Here is a 20,075-nt window from a genome sequence, read left to right as displayed (position 1 = left end):
TGACTCCCAAGAGGGCAGAGAAGCCCTGCAGAGAGACCTGGACAAATCGGAGAGATAGGCAATCACCAACTGTATGATGTTTAACAAGGGCAAGTGCCAGATTCTGCACCTGGTATGAGTCAACCCTGGTTGTGTGTATAGACTGAGGTGTGAGAAGCTGGAGAGCAGCACTGCAGAAAAGGACCTGGATGTCAATGGCAAGTTGAATATGAGTCAGCATTGCCCTGGCAGCCAGGAGGGCCAACCATCAGGCAAAGTATTGCCAGCCAGTCAAGGGAAGTGATTGTCCCTCTCTGCTCTGCACTGGTGCAGCCTCACCTTGAATATTGTGTTCACTTTTGAGCACCACAATATAAGAAAGATATTAAGCCATTAGAGAGTTTCCAAAGGAGGACCACGAGGACGTGAAGGGTCTGGAGGGGAAGCCTTATGAGAAGTAGCTGAGGTCACTTGGTCTGTTCAGCCTGGAGAAGAGGGACTGAGGGGACACCTCATCGCAGTCCTCAACAACCTCTCAAGGGGAAGCACAGGGGCAGGTACCAATCTCTTCACTCCGGTTGACCAGTGACAGGTCCCAAGGAAATGGCATGAAGCTGAGCCAGGGGAGGTGTAGGTTAGATATCAGGAAAAGGTTTTCCATCCAGAGCATGGTTGAGCACTGAAACAGGCTCCCCAGGAAAGTGGTCACAGCACTAAGCCTGACGGAGTTCAAGAAATGTTTAGACAATGCTGTCAGGTACATGGTGTGAGTCTCAGGGTGTCCTGTGGAGGGCCAGGAGTTGGATTTGGTGATTCTGATGGTTCCCTTCCAACTGAGCATATTCTATGATTCTGTGACCTCTATCTCTCTCTACCAGCCAGCCAGCCATCCAGTATGTATACGCATAGACACAAACACACACACACACACATACACGTATATACATATGGGTGTGTAGTAATTTCTATTCTATAATACACACACATGGAGCCCCCCACATTCACATCAACTGGTTGGCACATCAGGTCTGCTGCTGACTTGGCTTCTCTATGTCCCATCTCGTGCTTGGTTTTCTTTTATTTAATGTCTGTATATATTTGCCCTGAGAGCCTTTTGGTTTAACATTTTATACTTTTCTACATTAAATCACTGGCATGAGCTACCAATGACCTCAGCCCCTGACCAATTTCTGAACAACCAAACCTGACCGACCTTCTACATGTGTCTTGAATATAGACAGCAACATGCATTTCTGTTGATGCTTGCTGGTCCAAAGGAGCATTCTTCGCTTTGGAAAAACTCAGCTGTGGAAGTGCAGCAATAACACAGTAATTCGTTGCTTATGATAAGTGGTTGACAGCCTTGTGGATAGCAGGGAGTTGTTTCCTCATTAAGGTAAGGTGCTCACAGAGATAATCATATTCAAAGCATTTTGGTTTCGTGGTCACATTCAGAACAATACAGACAGGTATTGCTCATCTGCAAAGAGCATGTGTCTTCCTTGACACTGAACTTACAGAAAGGTACCGGTAACTGCATTTGTGTTCATATGTGACTTAGTTTAAGAATGCTTAACCTGACAAAAAACAGTCATGTAAAATATAGAATATTGCATGTTGTACTGGATTTTATACCCACAGCTGGGAAATTATTTTGAATTTTTCAATTGCTCATTTTGGTGTGTAACATAGTGAAAGCTGTATGGTTTTGTATTTAATAGGTATAGTCAACAGGGATTTACCTAGCCTATGTTTTAAAGAAGAAAAAACTTTGAAAATATAGCGCAACTACTAGGTTTTTTTATCAATACAGTAACATTCACTCTATTTTCTATTATTAAAAAATAAAAGGAAACTCCTATTGGATGTAGCTTCATATAAAGAATGAAGCCAGTAGTTTTAGCAGTTGGAAGGCAATGCTTCAGTGGTGTTTGTAGGCAGTACTAAGTCTGATTTATTGGATGAGCTGTACAAGTTCCAAAACCTCCAAAAGGTGTGGAGAAAGTAAATTTTGAAAAATAGAGTATGAAACGTTAATTAACGAATAATCATTTTTATCCTCTCAGTGTTACTAGAAATAGAGTACATCTGTCCCACCCAGCAGCTGCATCGTTTAGGAGCTCTTGAGAGGACTTGTGGAGGTGAGGAGAATATAAATCACAAGTTGAACAGTAAAAAAGTAGGCAAAGAGACAGAAATACAGTCAGTAAGTATCTAAAATACATCAGTAAAAAAGAATGTGGGAGCTTTTTATTCCATTTTGCAAGAAACTGAAAATCTGAACAGTTTTAAAAATTCTTTTAATTTTTATTTTAATACTATGGTAAAAGATTAATGCAGAGAACATATATCTTTTTCAGAGCCAAAATAAAAAATGCTAGTATTTTATCTTAGAAATATTTCCAGTAAAACTGTAGAGACACGAAACATTCCTTTGTTCAAAGAAGATGAAGATAATTCTTGATAAATGAAATGTACCATCTGTATTTATTTATTTATTTTTAATATTCCTAATTATTATTTTGCTAATTATCTAGTCACACTTAATAGAATTACCACCATGAAGCTATCCTGCTGGAAAACATCCCATTTCAACTTTAATTTAGAACTAAATGTTCTCATTCACTGATACAAACTAGCATTTATTTTCTTAAAAATATTCCCTTAGCAATACTCTTTCAAATGACTTTTTACAAATAACAGAGATTCCCATTCAGTATCTAATCACTGTGTCTAATAATTATCCTTAGCTCCACTACAATAAAATAGTGCTTGCTGTGCTTATTTTATTTTAACTATTGATGAACTCTTTGAAGATCTCACCAACTTGTTTGGTTGGTTGGTTGTTTTTTTTAAATTACATTTAGTTAGGATATGCTTCTGCATGACCATTCTTTTATCAGCTAAAACATAGAACTTCACTAGTTTTATATTCAATTCTTACATGCTTTATAAAAGAATTAAATAAAATATATTCTATCATTTATAAGATTACAATTACAGACTCATTTAATTTCAGTTATTCTCTTTATAAAATTGCTTACTTATTTACTTTATACCTGGAAATAAGTAACAAATGAGCCCTTCTTTCTGACTAGTAATCTTCAACCATGAGTCTAATAAAATGAAAGCATTGTAAAGAGTTCTGTTCCTATAAATCACAAAGAGATCAACATTCTTTTATTGTTACTGGTTTTATTTTTGTAGGTTGATACAATTTACAGGAAAGATATCCAACTGGCACAATCGTATCTTATTTTTCCACTCCATAACATCTTTATGAGAGTAGTAGTTGACATTATGATAGCAGCATACCTCAGCTGAGTGCTGACCTCCTCAGCTCTCTGATTGTTTTTTTCTTTTATTTTTTCCAAATTTAAGTAGGCAGATCTATAGCATTTAGCGGATCTACCTTTTCCTAGTATGAGTATGATGAAAATGTCTCAACTATTGAAAAATTAATCTGATAATGGAACTTTGATTTGGCTCAGATTTATGTCTTCTATGTCTGTTTTTTTCTGGTTGGTTTGTTTGTTTGTTTGTTTGTAAATTCTTTGGATCACCAGCAGTTTTTGAAGACAGAATTTAACTTATAAGGAAAGCAGTGACACTACACATTTACCACATTTTGGTCATCTTTCATTAGGAAAAAATATTATAAACATTACATTATCACCAAAAAAAGTACACACTTCCTAATTTTGAAATACCAGATACAGTCAAACATATAAAACATAGAAACATTTCTAGAATAATTTTTAGGCTACTGGTATCTTCTTCTCTGAATTCTTGAAATGAAAGCAGCTTTATATGGAATATTTTCTGGGCTTTAAACCAAGTAATAGTATAGGGAGATTGCATATAATAGAAAAGAAAAAAAATATAGTCCAATCCTACAGTTTTTTCTTAATTATAGCCTTTTTTAATTTGACTTTACAGAGTGTTCAGCAGAACACATCTTTATGCTTTTGAAAATGTCAGAAAGTGTCATAGATGAACAGTAAAGATGCTTGTCTGAAACTTAAGCATATCAGATTTCTCATTGTTCACAGGTGTGCATATTTCTCAATCAAAGCTAATTAGTTGTCATGCTACTGCTGGCATATATTATATTGGACTATTGACATACTTGAATTCATGAATACATTTCATTCATCATTTTATCTGTCTTTATGGGTGTCTCATTTTTTTGGAGTTGCACAATGACTTGATTCAAAGGTTTTATCAAGTGGTAGTATTTACTCTTCTCTACTTTTCCAACTGCTACTTTTATGTGTGATCTGTCAAAAGCCTGGATAACTAAAGGAATTGAAGATGCATGTGTTTCTGTTCTGAAATCCTGAGTTATGTTCAGATATAATTACTGACAGATTTTTACTGAGCTTCTGGGGAAAAAAAAAAACAACAAACCAAAAAGCACCCAAAATTGGTCTAAACCACAGATTTAATTCCTTTTGAGTAATGATAATTGGAGAATAATCTGGCCAAACAGAGGCTTAATCTAGCCAAAGAGAGGCTTTACAGTGTCATAAAAACCCAGAGCCATATTTCATACTCTTCTTTTTAGGGATAAGAGATTAGTGATTTCTGAGCTATCTTAATAGTCAGCTTCATACATGTAATTTGATGTAACTGCATGTAAGCAGTTTGCTGTAGCTAAGCCTGGCAATGGCTAAGGCCCGGAGCACTCCTGAACATCCTACAGATGATTTCTGCAGCACCTGCAGTTAGATTTTACAACATAAAATGTGATCTCTGTGGCATTTTCCCCGCTTTTATCCTCTGATGTCTATAGTAGTCTCCAATGAGCAAAAAAGAGCTGAACCCATGTAAACTATACACAATATATAAAGATACTCAAATAGAAATATTTTCAAAATATACAACAGAGTGAATATAGTTGTGTATCTGACAGACCTATGTCTATTAAACTTAGACAAAAACTACATATGGTTGAATATGTTGAATTAAAAAAAAACACATGGAAAAAGTATAAGGGAGGGAATAGGGCATATGAATATGGAATTCTGCGTAGGACTGTGATTGTCTAGAGTTCTATATCAGTGATAGCATATTTGCAACAAGCTGAGAAAAAAATAATTTCCTTACCACTTCGCATGGGACAGGTTTTTTGGCTGCTACCGCTACCTGTTGTTGCTTTGGGTTTTTGTTTTTGTTTGAGTTTTATAGTTATAATTGGAATACTGTCTCTAGATGTTTATCTGGTGTTCCTGATGCTATTCTAATTTAGGAAACACTAACATTAGTGAGTTTTAGTGGATAAATAAAGAAGGTTCTCAGTAGCAGGTAATATTTTTTATTAGGCTAACTGCTGGTATTAGATAAAATATACAAACTTGTGGGTACCTAAACCATTGTCCCCGAATGAAGTGGAAGAACAAAATATGAAAACTAAATACAGGGCATCTGTTCCGATTTTTTTTCCACTTGCATACTTTAACCATTTAAATGACTCAAAGCAAAAAAGCTCAATACATACATGTTGATCCTAAACAGGCATTAAAAAGGAAAGAGGTGATAAGCATGTCAGTTCTTATGAGACAGAGAGAAAATAATTTTGTGCAACATTAAGGGATTAGCTGGAAGAGAATTGCTATAAAACTAAATTCTCTCCTGAATCTATGATTTTTAGTGTTCAATCTGAAATATTAATTTTAGATTCCAGACTTGGCTTTAAAAGGTGTCTTGTGGGTCTCCCATGAGAAACTTCACTGTAGAATAATTGTATTGATTAAAAAGGAAAAGAAAAATATTCTGACATTGCTGACTGGAGTTTTCTTTGCTCATTAGTTATCTGCATGTTGACTTCTTCCAACCTGGTATTCTATGATGCTGCATTTCATGCAACTGAAAAGTGTATGAATACAGGTATTCCAGTTCTTATGGACTATATTCAAGGACAGTGGAGAAACAGGAGATAGGATGTCTAGGAAGTAAGATCTAAAAGAAAAATATTAGTGTCCATTATCAATAAGATTATTACTAAAATAGCTATAACTGTGCATTCTGTAAGGCCAGAAAACCCTAATTAAATGCTTATTTTTGTTAATAGCCAGTTCAAAACAAAGGAAAACTAAACCCCACCGACTACAGCTGCCAATGCATTACAATAGTTGGTATATTGAAGGCATTCCCAAGAAGGAATTCTTGCATTCTTCTCATCAGGGAATGAAATACAAAAACTTGTCACATAAAGCAAGAGGGATGAAGGGAGTGGTTTTTGCATGGAAGTTCTATCATGTCTACCATAGGACCAGGACATTTCCATTAGTAATGGACACAGAGTGAAGCCTCTTTGAGACTTGTCCGTGCGGCAGAAAAAGTCACAGTACAAATTCGTCAGTTTTGTCCACTGACTTCCCCTTGACTGTATAAAAACCAGTAGAAAGTTGTCCAAAATGGAAGTTGGATGTATGTTTAGAACTCTTGTATGTTATTGTCAATTAATGCTTAAAAAAAAATAAATCAAAACTAGAACTTTACGAAGTTGATAAGGAAGCAAGTGTTTATTGATGGCATATCTCCAGGGAGGCCTGGAGACACAACATCTATAACGCTGCTGCTTCCTTTGAGAAAGCACGCAGAATCACTCTCGAGGAGAAAAGACAGTGCAGAAAGAATCGTGTCTTGCAGAATATACCACCTAAGGAGTCTTTCTGCTGTGCCTTTTGCAATCGGACATGTCTATCTCGTATTGGCCTTATTAGCCACCAGCGTGCTTGTAACAAATGTGGATAGAGCCTTTCCCAAATCTTTGTTCGCAAAGCCGAGCCATGATCTAGTACTTTGGTTCGCTAATTTGTATATCTTGATTGTAGTGCATAATTTGCAATAATTGCATCAAGTGTTTAAGTGAAAGATAACCAAGATCAGCAAGTGGAAGTTAGTCATATGTTAGTTCGTGCTTGTTATTAAGAATATAAAGAATGGTTTCTTACAAATCCTCTTGCTAAATTGATCTAAGAAGCAAATTCTGTTAGGCTTTTCTTGTTTTTCTTGTGCTTTCATGTACAATTTACTTTTTAAGATTCTTTCTCTCTGCGTTATTGGGAAAAAATATTCAACAAGTACCTCATACCATGCTATCAATGAAAATAACTTACATAAATTATGAATTCTTTTGTGCAGTTTGTCAGCTCCTAAAGTCCTCCAGTGTGAATGAAGGATTGAGCTGCTCCTTTATTTTGAGCTCCTCCTCAAAATAAACTTTCTACTTTTATTCTGTGATGAAATAAAACATAAGTTTCTGCATATTTTGTTTTGTTTTTGTGAAATAATGATATGAAGTGAAGTCTTGGTATGATTTTATCTTTTAACTAACAGTAGCTGTAAATGCAGACACCAGAGTATTTGTCTTTGAAGCTTCACTATTAAAACCACAAAGATACTTCTAGTACAAAGAACTGTACCTATGCACCCACTTGACTGTCTATCTATATTGTTTTAATGTGTATTGTTCATAAATAAAATTATAAATAATTTATCTCCATCTGTGCAGCTGAATTTTACCACCATGTTACTCTGTAACTGTCAACTCTGTAATGTCTGTGCTGTAGAAGCTTACCCAGGGAAATTTGACATAACTTTCTAGATGTTTAAAGATAAAATGTCTAGTGAGACAATGTTTTAAATAAGTACTCAGTAATGCTTAATTGTGTTATTTGTCCAGAAACATATTTGAAGATTGTATTATAGAACGAGGCTTCACTAAATGCACTTTCACTTACATGTGTCTTTAATTGATGAAAGGGCATGCAAGTCAATGACTTGGATTTCCTTCCATACTGCAGGTTTTGTATGCACCTGCCTCTTCTATTTACTCATTAAATTAATTCTATTTACTGAATTTTTCTATAGGCTGAAGAAGTTTTGGATATTTTCTTAATATTTCAGTTAAAATAGTTACCATGAGAGAAACTAATTCTTTTACCTTAATTGCTACAAACAAGCACATTTGTCTGTTTATATTAAATTGGGCAGTTTTAAAACACAAGAAAATTCAGCTAGAAAGTCTCAAAGCTTTCTCATTTTCTTTCAGAAAAATAAAAAGCTTCTTGCACAGTTCTCCATGCTCAGTACAAGTGTACTGTGAATGGAAATACAAATGGCTTAATTTCATCAAAGAACTTTTATATACATGTAGATAAGATTCTGTGTCATCGTATTTGACTTAAGTGGAATTTTTATGTACTTGGGCATTTACCAAAATGTCATAGGTTTTTGGTTTTTTTCCATTTGCCTCAAAATACTTTGAAAGCAGAGACACTATAATGCGCTATGAACAAAAATTCAGAAATAAAAACAATTTTGCAAAGAATCAGAAGGAGAAAATGAAAATTTAAATCCTGTTGGCTTCACTAATCAAAAAACGTCCAAAATTTCCTCCTTTCTTCTCTCTCCTTCTACATTATCAGATTTTGTTTTGCTCTTTGCTCTGCTTCCAGGGAAAAGTCGTAGGTTATGAATGAGGTTTTCTTCACTGATGGCTTCACATGGGCTTCGGGTCAACCAACAGTGTGTCTGTTTTGGTTTACACAACAGGCCAATTGATTTTTACTGCTGTTTTTGACCTTGCAGTAATCAAACAATAAGGTCCCAGAAAAAATCTGTTACTGAGGATCTTTTGGATACGTATAATAACTGAAAAGGGATTTGAGAGCGACACATCAGTCAAGGGCATTCATTTGTGATCAGTTACTCTGATGGCTGGAATTTTACCTGATGTTACTCATGGTCTTGTGAGCTCCTCCAGTGGACCCCCACTTTGATTATTAGGGATCTGAAGTACACAATATATGAGGTAAAGGTGAAAGAATTGGGCTTCTTAAAGCTGGAAGAGAAGGTTTGAAGATTTGGGAAACTTATTTCTGCCTTCAACCTAATGTGAAGGGAGTAGATGCAAAAAACACACACAGACTCTTTGAGAACTAGATAGGTAAGGTGAGCAAGGAAATTCAAACTAGATATAAGGAAAAAAAAATCTCATGGGAACAGGTTCCCCACAAAGGGGGAAGAACCTCCATCCTTTGCTGAACAAGGCCCATGACATCATCACACAATTGGATCTACTTTGAGCTTGGGATTGGACTAAATGGTTTACAGATCTCCTTTCCAATAAAATTATCCTGTTGCTAAATTTACTTCCAATTAAAATGATAAATAGCATTATAATTTTGTTCCAATTGAGTTTGATTTCATATTCCCTTTAATTGCAAATGTCACCAGTATTTGGATTTTCTAACCACATTTTTTTACCAAGAATCCATCATCTATGAGCTTCTGTGAAGTTCACAAAGACTGTTCCTTTCCTATTCCTTTACTTGCCATTGCTATTAGGATAAGGGAACAGTGAGCAGCAGCACTCTTTAGAGATGTGGTTGTACAAACCTCTATCTAAAGCAGATAAATTGCCAGAGGAATCTCATGGTCTTTATTTAGAAAATAAAAGAGAATTGTAGAGTATATGTGTGTATGAAATATAGTGCCATTGAAGACTACGTGACCTGCAGTGATTTTACCGTGAACAGTGAACCCATTTGTTTTAAAAGTTATTTTAACTACATTCTGTTATTACATGAAAATAACAAAGAAGTTTACTTTTTCTTTTGTCTTATCAGTCATATTTCTGTGAGCCTTTATAACAAGGTTTTAAAACCCAAGCAGACAATTAACAAGGAAGTATCTTTATATATAATATATAATGCTTTAGAGAACAATCAGTAAAATGTTTATGATTATAATTTACACACATGCCTGAATATAAATGTAAGTGCTAAAAATTAATCCTTTTTGTATTCCTCGTGGCTTATTAATTTTATTTCTACTGCCTCATTTACAGACGTCAGCTGCATAATTGACAGTGATAATTGCATTGGAATTTAAATCTCACATAAGCTTTTCTCTGGAGCCTTGGAGTCAATGTTTATAGTTTTTACACAACCTTTGAAATGTGTGAGGGTAATGTGATTTTATGGTTTTGTCTTAGCAAGTGCTAGAGGAGCCTGTGTTGTAGTACTGGAGCCAGCAGATCATTCTGAGATGTTTAAATAGAACTTTTGGCAGGTGTCTGTGCTTCCAGATACAAGTTCAGTATAACATTTGATATGTTTGTTCTTCTTCTGTGATATTTCCCATATCATGTTCTGGTCCTTGAGTGTTTGGATTTATTTGTGCTACTTGTTTCTCTAAACTGCAACTACTTGAAAGAAAAGATTCATGTGCTCATCAGAGAAGAATGTTTTCTTAAATGTCACTCTATCATTAGAAAGTATTTGCACTATTTTTACTTAAAGAACTCCAATGTGTAGCAGAATAAAAAATTGAGTAAAGTCCATGCTGACAGCTTTTGTTAGGCCTAGATGTTGCAGTTTGTTGCTGTATGAGGCTGTCAAAATGCAATGCCACTAGAGTTTGCAGGAGTTGCAAGGGATGGTGTTCAGTACACATATTAGCAAGTTTTTGTGCATCCTAACTTTAACTGTAGTTAGTGCGTTTTGGTATATCAAACCCACTGTCTTCTAGTTTCTGGGGTTCTTTGGCCTCAAAGTTTGTTTAAACATGGGCAAATTATTACCTGACTTCAAATATTAATTAATTCTGAGTGCTAACTGATTAAGAGATCTTCTTTTCCACTAAGGACATTCAGTCCCACTGAGGAATTCTTTAGTTGTGGCTAAATGGCTGTGTTGCAGAAGCGGATCACTAAATATTTCTTGGAGACAGTAGGGGTAAGAGGAAAAAGAAAGAAATGCTGAACATTTTCAAATTGTCTGCAGAACCTCTAAAATGTAGATTAGGATACAGCATAGCATAATGCAAAAAAAAAAAAGGGAAGGTTCATTAGCTTACTTCAACTGCACTTGAAGTAACAACAGCTCAGACGTTGAAGGACTGATATCAAATGCATATTTTGCACTTCAAGCAAAATTCTGAAATCCTCTTTGTTTTCAAATATTTTATGTCTATTTCCATAAATTTTCTCTGTTTCAAAAAGTTAATAAACTTTCAGGAATTTACACAGCTTATGTGCTAGGATTTATTTCTAGAGCATTTTGCTTGTCCTAGAGTATAACTTTCATTCTAGAGGATCTTGATTTGGAGTCAAGCCTTCCTTTGTGTACCCATTTTTTCCTTGGGTGTTCCATTCAGATCTAAATTTTAATTCAGAAACTCACTGGAAACTATCAATATTGAACACTGTCTCCAAATGACTGTCATAACCTTTAGAAATCCTAGTATTCTTCTGGCATGGACATACGGCATTTTCTTTTGGCTGTCTAGTACAAGATGCAGAAAAAAATGACATGGCTTAATTTATATAAAATATTTTTCTGTTGAAAATTAAATATCTGGTAGGATTACATGGCAGATTTGAAGTTTTAGTAAATAAACTCTTTAGAAATATAAAATCCTCTTTCAAATCAAAATGCACTGACAGTTTTATATAAAACTTGAGAAGAGCCATAATGATATAAGAGGTTTAATGGTTTGTTAGTAACTCTTAATAGAAACTAGATAGGAGAATAAGCAATTTTGCAGTCAGTAAGTTGTTTGAAAGATCTTTAAGACTATTTTTGAGAGAATAATGAACCCTGAATCTGAGCCTATTCCTATGTAGAGTATGCATGCCTATCCTTGACATGAAATTTAAGACAACAGATGCTTACATTCCATGACAGCAGTTTGCATTAAGGAGTGGGTAACATTTCAATTCTTCGTTTGGGCAAAAAAATTTATAACTTTTGACACAGACATGGACATACAGGAAAAACACATATATTTTGTGTTAAATCATATTTTTATATTGCTGGGGAGACCAAGGAGATTTGAGAATCTTTGAAATGGTCTGTTTTATCCCTTTTCTAGTTTGTGTGGTCTTTCAGTGGCATGGATAATTTCTGCATTATTTTTTAAAATAAAAATCTATGATAATTCCTATAGCTGTTCAGACAGGTTTCATAGTGCAAATGACTCTTCAGCTTAAAGTCTGCCATGCTTTCCATTTAATTGGGGCACATCTATTCGTAGCACAGCAGTCCAATGGTCCTTAGAAATTGCAGTCTGAACCAGCATTTGCAGAGTTAAATGTTCACAATGTGAAAGAAAATTTTATCTGGTGTTCATGGCTACTTCCCAGTGGACCACCTTTTCTGCTGAATTTATTCACCATCTAGTCCATCTATTGCTCTTTATTACCAGTCTGTGCAGGCACCAAAGCACTCTGCTCAGGAAAACTACTATTTTCTTCCCTTTTCTAAAAATGTATTTGAAAATTGCTAGGTTACTTATGTGTCCTCTTGATCTACACCACGAAGGAGGCAGTTGAACTGTGGGGAAGTGAGTAGGAGCAGCAACCAATTACTGCTCTCTGAGGCAGCTATTGCTTTCAAAGTGATCTAGCAGCCTGATTCCATAAGCAATTTCAGCCCAGCTGAAGGTGGAGTGAGGAGGGAAGTCCATTAGATACGGTCCATTAAATATAATTAAGCAATGTATTTGTTTTGTGATTTTTTTTTGCCTTCTTTCGTACTTTATTCTTCGTATTGTGGCATGGAAGTGATCATTGTTAAGATAACAAACATTTACTCAATAATTCTTTTACTCATAATTATTTCTTCATTATTTTGCTCACTCTAAAAATCAGATTTCCTGGCTTTCAGAAATAAGATTGGATAAATCCCATTGCTTAATAGCATGTGGATAATTACAATCTGATTTGTTAAATTTACCTAGAATTATTTTAATACTTTCATAGTTTGTGTATGGAACTTTATTTAAAGAAAATGTTGTAGAGCAAATAGAAAAGCTGGAGATCTACCATACAAATTACGAAGGAGAATTTAATATTTTAATTATATCAGAGTTTGAAAGCTAAACTGTAAATAAATGGCTTCAGTTTTATTTGTTGCATTTAATAACTTTTAACAAAATAAGTGAGAACTACCATACACATTTTAATATTTATTAAAGAAATAATAATTTAATTTCTCATTAGGCTTAAAGAACTCTCCGTGTACTTGTGATTTATAAAAACTCTCTCTCTAATCTATTTTATCTATGAATACAATTCATTTTCCTAAGTAAGCATTTATCTTTGACATATAGTATTTAAAAAGAATTATTGGCCTTTCACTCAATTTCTCAGTTTGATAGCCATTCTGGTCAACCACATACAAACAAATTTTTAATGAAATATATTTATGTAAAAAAAATATGAGACTTTTAAATTCATGAATTTATTCAGGGGAACCTGTTTTCAGCTTCCCTAGTGTCATTGAAACTTGAAATGTTTAAATCAAATTTTTGATCTTATCCAACAGTTGGCAATCAGAGTTCTCTCTGGGTTGTTTCTCTTTATTGGTTTGGAGTATTTTTTGTTTGGGTTTGTTTGTTTGTGTCTTTTTAGTATATTTCTGAAGTCAGATTGTAGTCATACAACCAAAGTTCATGCAAAACCTTTTGCTACACTGGGCCTCTCCAACATCTCTTGGAGGTCAATGACTTTGTTTAAATTGATCATGTGTATGTGTACTTTATATTGCCTATGAAACTGCAAAAATTGTTCATTAGGTCAGACAGCATAGAAAAGTGAAGACAGTTACAAAAAAGAAAGCAAAGAATTATAGAAATAAAGACATTTTCACTGTTGATTTCTAGAAAGAGAATTTTAGAATTCCTTAATGAAATAAATGACATAAAAAGTTTAAAAAATCAAAGTATCTTCAGAGAAATAAAATCTCCCGATGAACTACTTATTATAGTGTGAAAAAATCACCCAGAAGAATGGAGGTAAACCTTCTGAAGTAGTCTTATTTTGAAATAAATAGATCATAAACATAATTCTTGTCAAATAAACAGCTCCTAAATACTTCACTTTTAGAAAAGCTTAACTTTTTCTACATGATAACACTGGAAAATTCAGCTACCTGTTTGGAGTGATTTTATTTTCCCTTCTTTTTCCCTGCTAAAGGATATAAGTTCATTTATGACTTTGTTCTGATAGAACACAAGGTCATTATGCACAACAAAAGCATGATATCATGATATACACTGTGCATTTTTAGTGGGATTTTTTTTCTTTTTTTTTTCGTGTCAGATGCAGGCCATTTGGTGGGTACTTTTCTGTATCGTTAAAGTGTGTGTGCTGGTTTAAAAGTTAACCAGCAAGGCAAAATGAACTCAATTCAAAAGAGAGATTTATAAGTCAGAATAACAATTTATTAAAATAATGCAATAAGTACAATTATACAGACAGACAATTGGTTTTAATCCACAAAACCCAAATGTACAAACCCAGCACCCTGGGGTATGAACAAAAGTGGTGTACCTTGGCCCACCCCCCAAGTCCAAAGCAAAGGGAGAGGGAATAAACCTGCTGGTGGGAGAGCTGCTGCAGTCTGGTCAGAAGTGGTGATTGCAGTCCAGTCGAGGGTGGTGGTCTCAGCCTGGTTGGGAGCAGCGGTGGTCTGCTGTCTTCCTCTGGGTCCCACGAGAGAGAGAGAGAGCCAAGGCTCTGAAACTCCCAGTTATATACTCTCCAGTTCAGGTGGGAGTGCTCAGTCCCTCCCTCAGAGTAGGGAATTCCATAAAAGGGCATGTGGATGCTCAGTCCCTCTTATCAGAGCGGGGAATTCCATATAAGGATATCAGAGCGGGGAATTCCATAAAAGGGTACAGGAACATCTTCCCACCTTGCAGGTCTCTACTGACAGCAGTTTTTGGGAAATGGCATGGAGGCTATAGAATACACAGTTTTGGGTTACACCCATCCAGGGATGAATTGGTCCCAGCCGTTCTAACCAGGACAGTGTGCTTATCAAAATTGGTATTATTTTCCTTGTTTCAGTCATTATTATGCTGGTCCCCCCAGTAAATCCAGTATTTTTTCCATTTACTAAGATACAAAAAATATTTTCATTAAAGGAAAACTAAGTGGGCAGAAGGGGAACACCAGTTTGGCAACACTTGACAGTAAGTGGCAGTGATTCAACAACAGTTACCAGTGAGCTGATGTGTGATCTTCTAATAAAGACAAACGAAGACATCATGATGATAAATTCTTTATGCCCTAATTAAAAATACCAGCAGTACTGTTCTAATGAATGCAAAAGTGAAGCTGTTAATTTTGTTTTTGTCAGTATGTCCATATATTTTTTTAGTTATATTAGTAGAACAAGAAAATATGGAAAAACAGGTATTTTTAAATTTATTCAACTTCATTCTTTGAGGTGCATATTCTGAAAAAGTATGAATGTTCCTGTCAGTAAGTCTGGAGCAAAACATTTTTTTCTTCAGTAGGACTGGAGAATGCAAGACTAAGAAAACCAGAAAGCATGTGTGAGCTAGAAATCATGCATTGACACAAGTTGAACTTTAAATATGCATGTAAATGGTGAAGTCTGAACTAAATGTTGGATGATAAGTGTATGAAATATTGGGAAATAAAACACAAAGGAAAATACAAGCAACATCTATATGTTTTACCTGATCATTAATTTCATAGGACTCACAATGTTTAATTTTCCTTATGTTTAAAACTTCAGTACAGAGCCTATTGGAACATACCACCTGCACAGAGCTAGGTTGTTAGAGTACAGGTTATTACTGGAGGAGTGCATTTTTGAATGACTTAAGAATACTAAGTTTGTGGTTTAACATAAAACTTTGTAGCTTTTAGGACTGGTTTCTCCTTTTGAAAGTTATGTGAAACTAAGAACTAAAATGTGTTCATATTAGCTTCAGATGGACCACTATCTTAACTATTTTCATCTGTAGGTTTCAACTCATTGAAATGGAAATTCTTACATTTAGTTGGAATCTTTTCTGAATTTCATCAGCCTAATATTTAGGTACTACTTTGTGCTTCTGGAGAGAATTGTAAAAATTCTATCAACATTTGCTTCAGAATGATACAAAAAGCTTGATTTCCTTTTTTGTCCTCTTAACCACATAGTATTTTTAATTGTGGAGGCAGTAAGATGTCCACTTAAAAAATTTTTTATGGCTAACATATGTTAAAACTTAAGGCTTATTAATCAAAGGAACATAAGCATATATTTAAAAAGAAAAATTCGGGATGCTGTGAATAATTTTGTGAAAAGGCTTCTAGCATGAAGTTTTTATCTGTTTATTAAATACTCTAAGTCTTGTCCTGCATCAGAACTATTTGCCCTGTTTTAGACTTGACTGGGGTGCGTATATTTTTAGTTGCAGTATATACTTAAAAATCATTAATATATGGCATATTATCTGGTGTTAGTATGTTTTCAAAACTGGAACTCCTAAAAATATTAGGATTCTTGAAAATAACCTGGATACTGTTTCGTTAATATGACTGGTACAACATATGAGCAGTCTACTGTTACTGTATTTTCACTTTTATACTTCTCCTGTGCCTCTCATCCATCAGCCTCTCTGGTTTCCAGACAATCCTGATTCATTCTGTCCCAAATGAAATGTTGGTACACTTTGTTCTTTTCTGTTACTTCTCAAGAACATTCACAATCTTATGATACCCTCTAGCTCATCTTGATATTCAAATTTAACATTATCTCAGTGTTAAAGGTAATGATGGGCAATTGAGAAACAACTAATTTATTTCACCTCTAATTAATTCTACATTCTATACTTTGTTCTACAATGTTTGGCTACACCATTGATTTCAAAAACAGTCCTAGAATGTAGAGATCAAGTGAAATCTCTTTTTCTACAGAACAACCTGAACAAGGTCATCTATATAATATAATGGTGTATCAGCGAATAACATGCTTTTTTCCCCAGACAATTTCAAGCTTCTGACTCCCTCAACATCTCATAACTTACTTATGGGATGTCTCATCTTGAGGCATGAGATAGTCTTCAACACACACACACAAATCTTATCTTGCTCCTGTGGAAATGGATGATAGGGAAAATTACTTTTTAAAATTTATTTATTTTATTTTTGGGATCCAGAACACAATAATTTGGTAGCTTACAGTTTCATCTGTAACTTTTTTATCTAGTTATGCCTTTAGTAATTAACACACTACAATTTGACATAACCTCTGCCTGCTTGCTTTGTCCTATTCTATTATTTAGGACTTAGGACACTGCTGAAATCTGAAAAATTTTCAAAACTAAATTAAACTAAGTAAACAAGTGTTTTCAAAAGAAAATGAATATTCAACCTCTTAGCTGGTACAAATATTAAACACCATACTGTTTAATACACAGTGGTGTTGATTCTTTGTTATGTGTGTCATCAAGGAAAAAAAAATTGAAATTGTACTTTAGAAAATATCATGACCTATAAAACTGGTCTGCATATTTGCACAAAAGCAATGGAGTACCACAACAGCATCAGAGTATATGTTATTTCCTATTTATTGCATCTTTCTTATTTTTAAGAATATACAATAATGTCAGCTACATATTGTAACTTTATTATTCAGTCTGTCGGTCACTTCCTTAATTTGCAAAATGTCAGCCTAAGTTTTCCATGAAAGTTGGTATTGTATCCAGATTGAAACTAGACAGACTAATAATGAAGCTGAAATGAGCAGAACTCTTAACTATGTGAATGGGTTGATTTAATAAGGTTAACATCTGTCACTTTCAAGAAGGTTAGCATTAAGACCTTACATATCAAGATCCTGTTGCCAGGCTCAAGATTAGTTGTTAGTTAGAAATACCAACAGGAAATGTCAATGTCTTTAGCATCTACTTCAAATGGAAAAAAGTTCCCAAATGATGTTATTTGTCTTTACTGCTGACATAATGGATATTACAAGAAGGAGTAATATTTCTAAGGTACTTCAGCAATCAGTGTCCTAAGAATTGCAGAATTTCCAACATCACAGGTTCAGGCCAAGCTACCTTAAGCAGATGGTGTGCAATACCAGAATAGTACTGTTTCCTTAAGGCATCTGTGTAGCTACAAAAATTCATGCATTTTCACATAATCACAGAACATTCCGAGTTGGAAAGGACCCACAAGAAACATTGAGTCCAACTCCTGGCTCTGCACAGGGCCATCCCCAAGAGTCACATCATGTGCCTGAGAGTATCATCCAAATGTTTCTTGAACTCTCTCAGGTTTGGTGCTGTGACCACTTCCCTGGGGAGCCTATTCCAGTGCCCAACCACCCTCTGGGTGAAGAACCTTTTTCTAATATGCAACCTAAACCTCCCCTAACACAACTTCAGGCCATTCCCTGGGGTCCTGTCACTTGTCACCAGAGAGAAGACATCAGTGCCTGCCCCTCCCCTTCCCCTCACAAGGAAGTTGTAGAGTGTGATAAGGTCTCCCCTCAGTCTCCTCTCCTCCAGGCTGAACAGACCAAGGACTTCAGCCATTCCTCACATGGCTTCCCCTCCAGGCACTTCACCGTCTTCGTTGCCCTCCTTTGGACACTCTCTTATAGCTTTATATCTTTCTTATATTGCAGTGCCCAAAACCACACACAATATTCAAGGTGAGGTCACCCCAGTGCAGAGCAGAGCGGGACGATCCCCTCCCTCGACCAGCTGGCCATGCTGTGCCTGATGTCCCCTGGGACACAGTTGGCCCTCCTGGCTGCCAGGGCACTGCTGACTCAGATTCAACTTTCCATCGGCCAGGACCCCCAGGTCCCTTTGCGTGGCACTGCTTTCCAGCATCTCATTCCTCGATCTGCATAAACATCTGGGGTTGCTGCACCCCTGGTGCAGAATCCGTCACGTTCTCTTGTTGAACTTCATGTGGTTGACGATTGCCCAGTCCTCTAATTTGTCTAGGTCTCTCTGCAGGGCCTCCCTGCCTTCAAAGGAGTCAATAGCTCCTCCCAGTTTTGTGTCATCTGCAAACTTGCTTAGTATCCCTTCCAGTCCTGCCTCCAAGTGATTTATGAAGATGTTAAGAGCTCAGGGCCTAAGATGGAGCCCTATGGAACCCCACTAGTGATGGGTTGCCAGTTTGATGTTACCCCATTCAGTATTACCATGTTACACTATTTTAAAATATGCATTTTAATGTTCTTTTCCTTTTCTGTCTACCTATGTTCATATTCTGTTTCATGCAAAATGAGGAGAAATTATGATTCTCTGTTGTCTTGATCATTCTTGGCTTTACTTAAAGTAAAATGAAATAGGTGGAAGACTAGAAAGGAGTCATGGAAGACAGGTAATGGTAGCTATAGCTAGCATTACATCTGCACTTCACTGTCTATTTTGTATATTTTGTTTGTCAGATGATGGTAGTGCTTTCCTTTCTGTCTTCACTCACAAAATCTGAGTGACTGTAACTCAGATGACACTTTCTGTACAAAGCATCTTCAGACAATGCTTTTATTTTAACACTGTTCACAATTTAATGCAAGTTTTAGCAAAGAGACATTACATTTTCTGTAACCTACTACAGGAATCCTCTAATAATTGAATCATTCACTCTTTTAAAAGTCTAAGCTAAATTGACTTAGATTTCAACTTATATAAATTAGGCAGTTTACTTCTTATCCTGCCCAACCATAGATGCTGTGTTTCAGAGTCTTCGTTTTGAGGAATTATTTTCCCCCATTTTTACCAAATCCTTGAGATTTTGGACAGAGAATTGTCCACATGGAGGCTTAGCTCTACCTGTTGCAAAGTCTCATGTCTTCTTTTTGGTCAGCTTTTTGAGATCTGCTTGTTTATATATTCAGTAATACATGAGGGTGAGCTGGCTGAGCCGAGTGGATAATGACATGATAATCTAATGAGAATTTCTTTCCTGTTGCTAAGCAATATGATAGAAACTTCCCTTTCTAAATATAATCTATGCAAGTAATTAGGGAGAGATTCATGGTTGAGGCACTTCAATAGACTGTGTCTCCTAGACGTTCCTGAGACCCACAAGTGCTAATTGTAAATCCTCTAACTGTGCTAACTTTTTATACCTTCATACTGTATTATATAGAGAAAAAAAACCCCAAAAGACAATCACACCCACAGAAATCTTCAGCTCCAAGTGCTACAGTTGTAGAGTAGGTTAGTTTCCCAAATAAATTACTTCAGTATTTATTTTACAGCTGAATTTTTATATAAAACTAGATATCTATCTTCTACAAACTTAAATAGGC

At 35.4% G+C, this 20,075-nt stretch overlaps 1 protein-coding gene across 5 annotated transcripts in view; it reads left to right on the top strand.

The window, feature by feature from the left end:
- CSMD1 (CUB and Sushi multiple domains 1) overlaps positions 1 to 20,075 on the top strand; it is a 1,127,710-nt gene that overhangs the window by 595,183 nt on the left and 512,452 nt on the right. The gene's annotated exons all lie outside the window — the stretch shown is intronic.

This window comes from Neopelma chrysocephalum, unplaced genomic scaffold, assembly GCF_003984885.1.
Source record: "Neopelma chrysocephalum unplaced genomic scaffold, ASM398488v2 Primary Assembly neopelma1_80b, whole genome shotgun sequence".
Lineage (NCBI taxonomy): Eukaryota > Metazoa > Chordata > Aves > Passeriformes > Pipridae > Neopelma > Neopelma chrysocephalum.
This window is presented reverse-complemented; position numbering and strand designations above follow the sequence as displayed.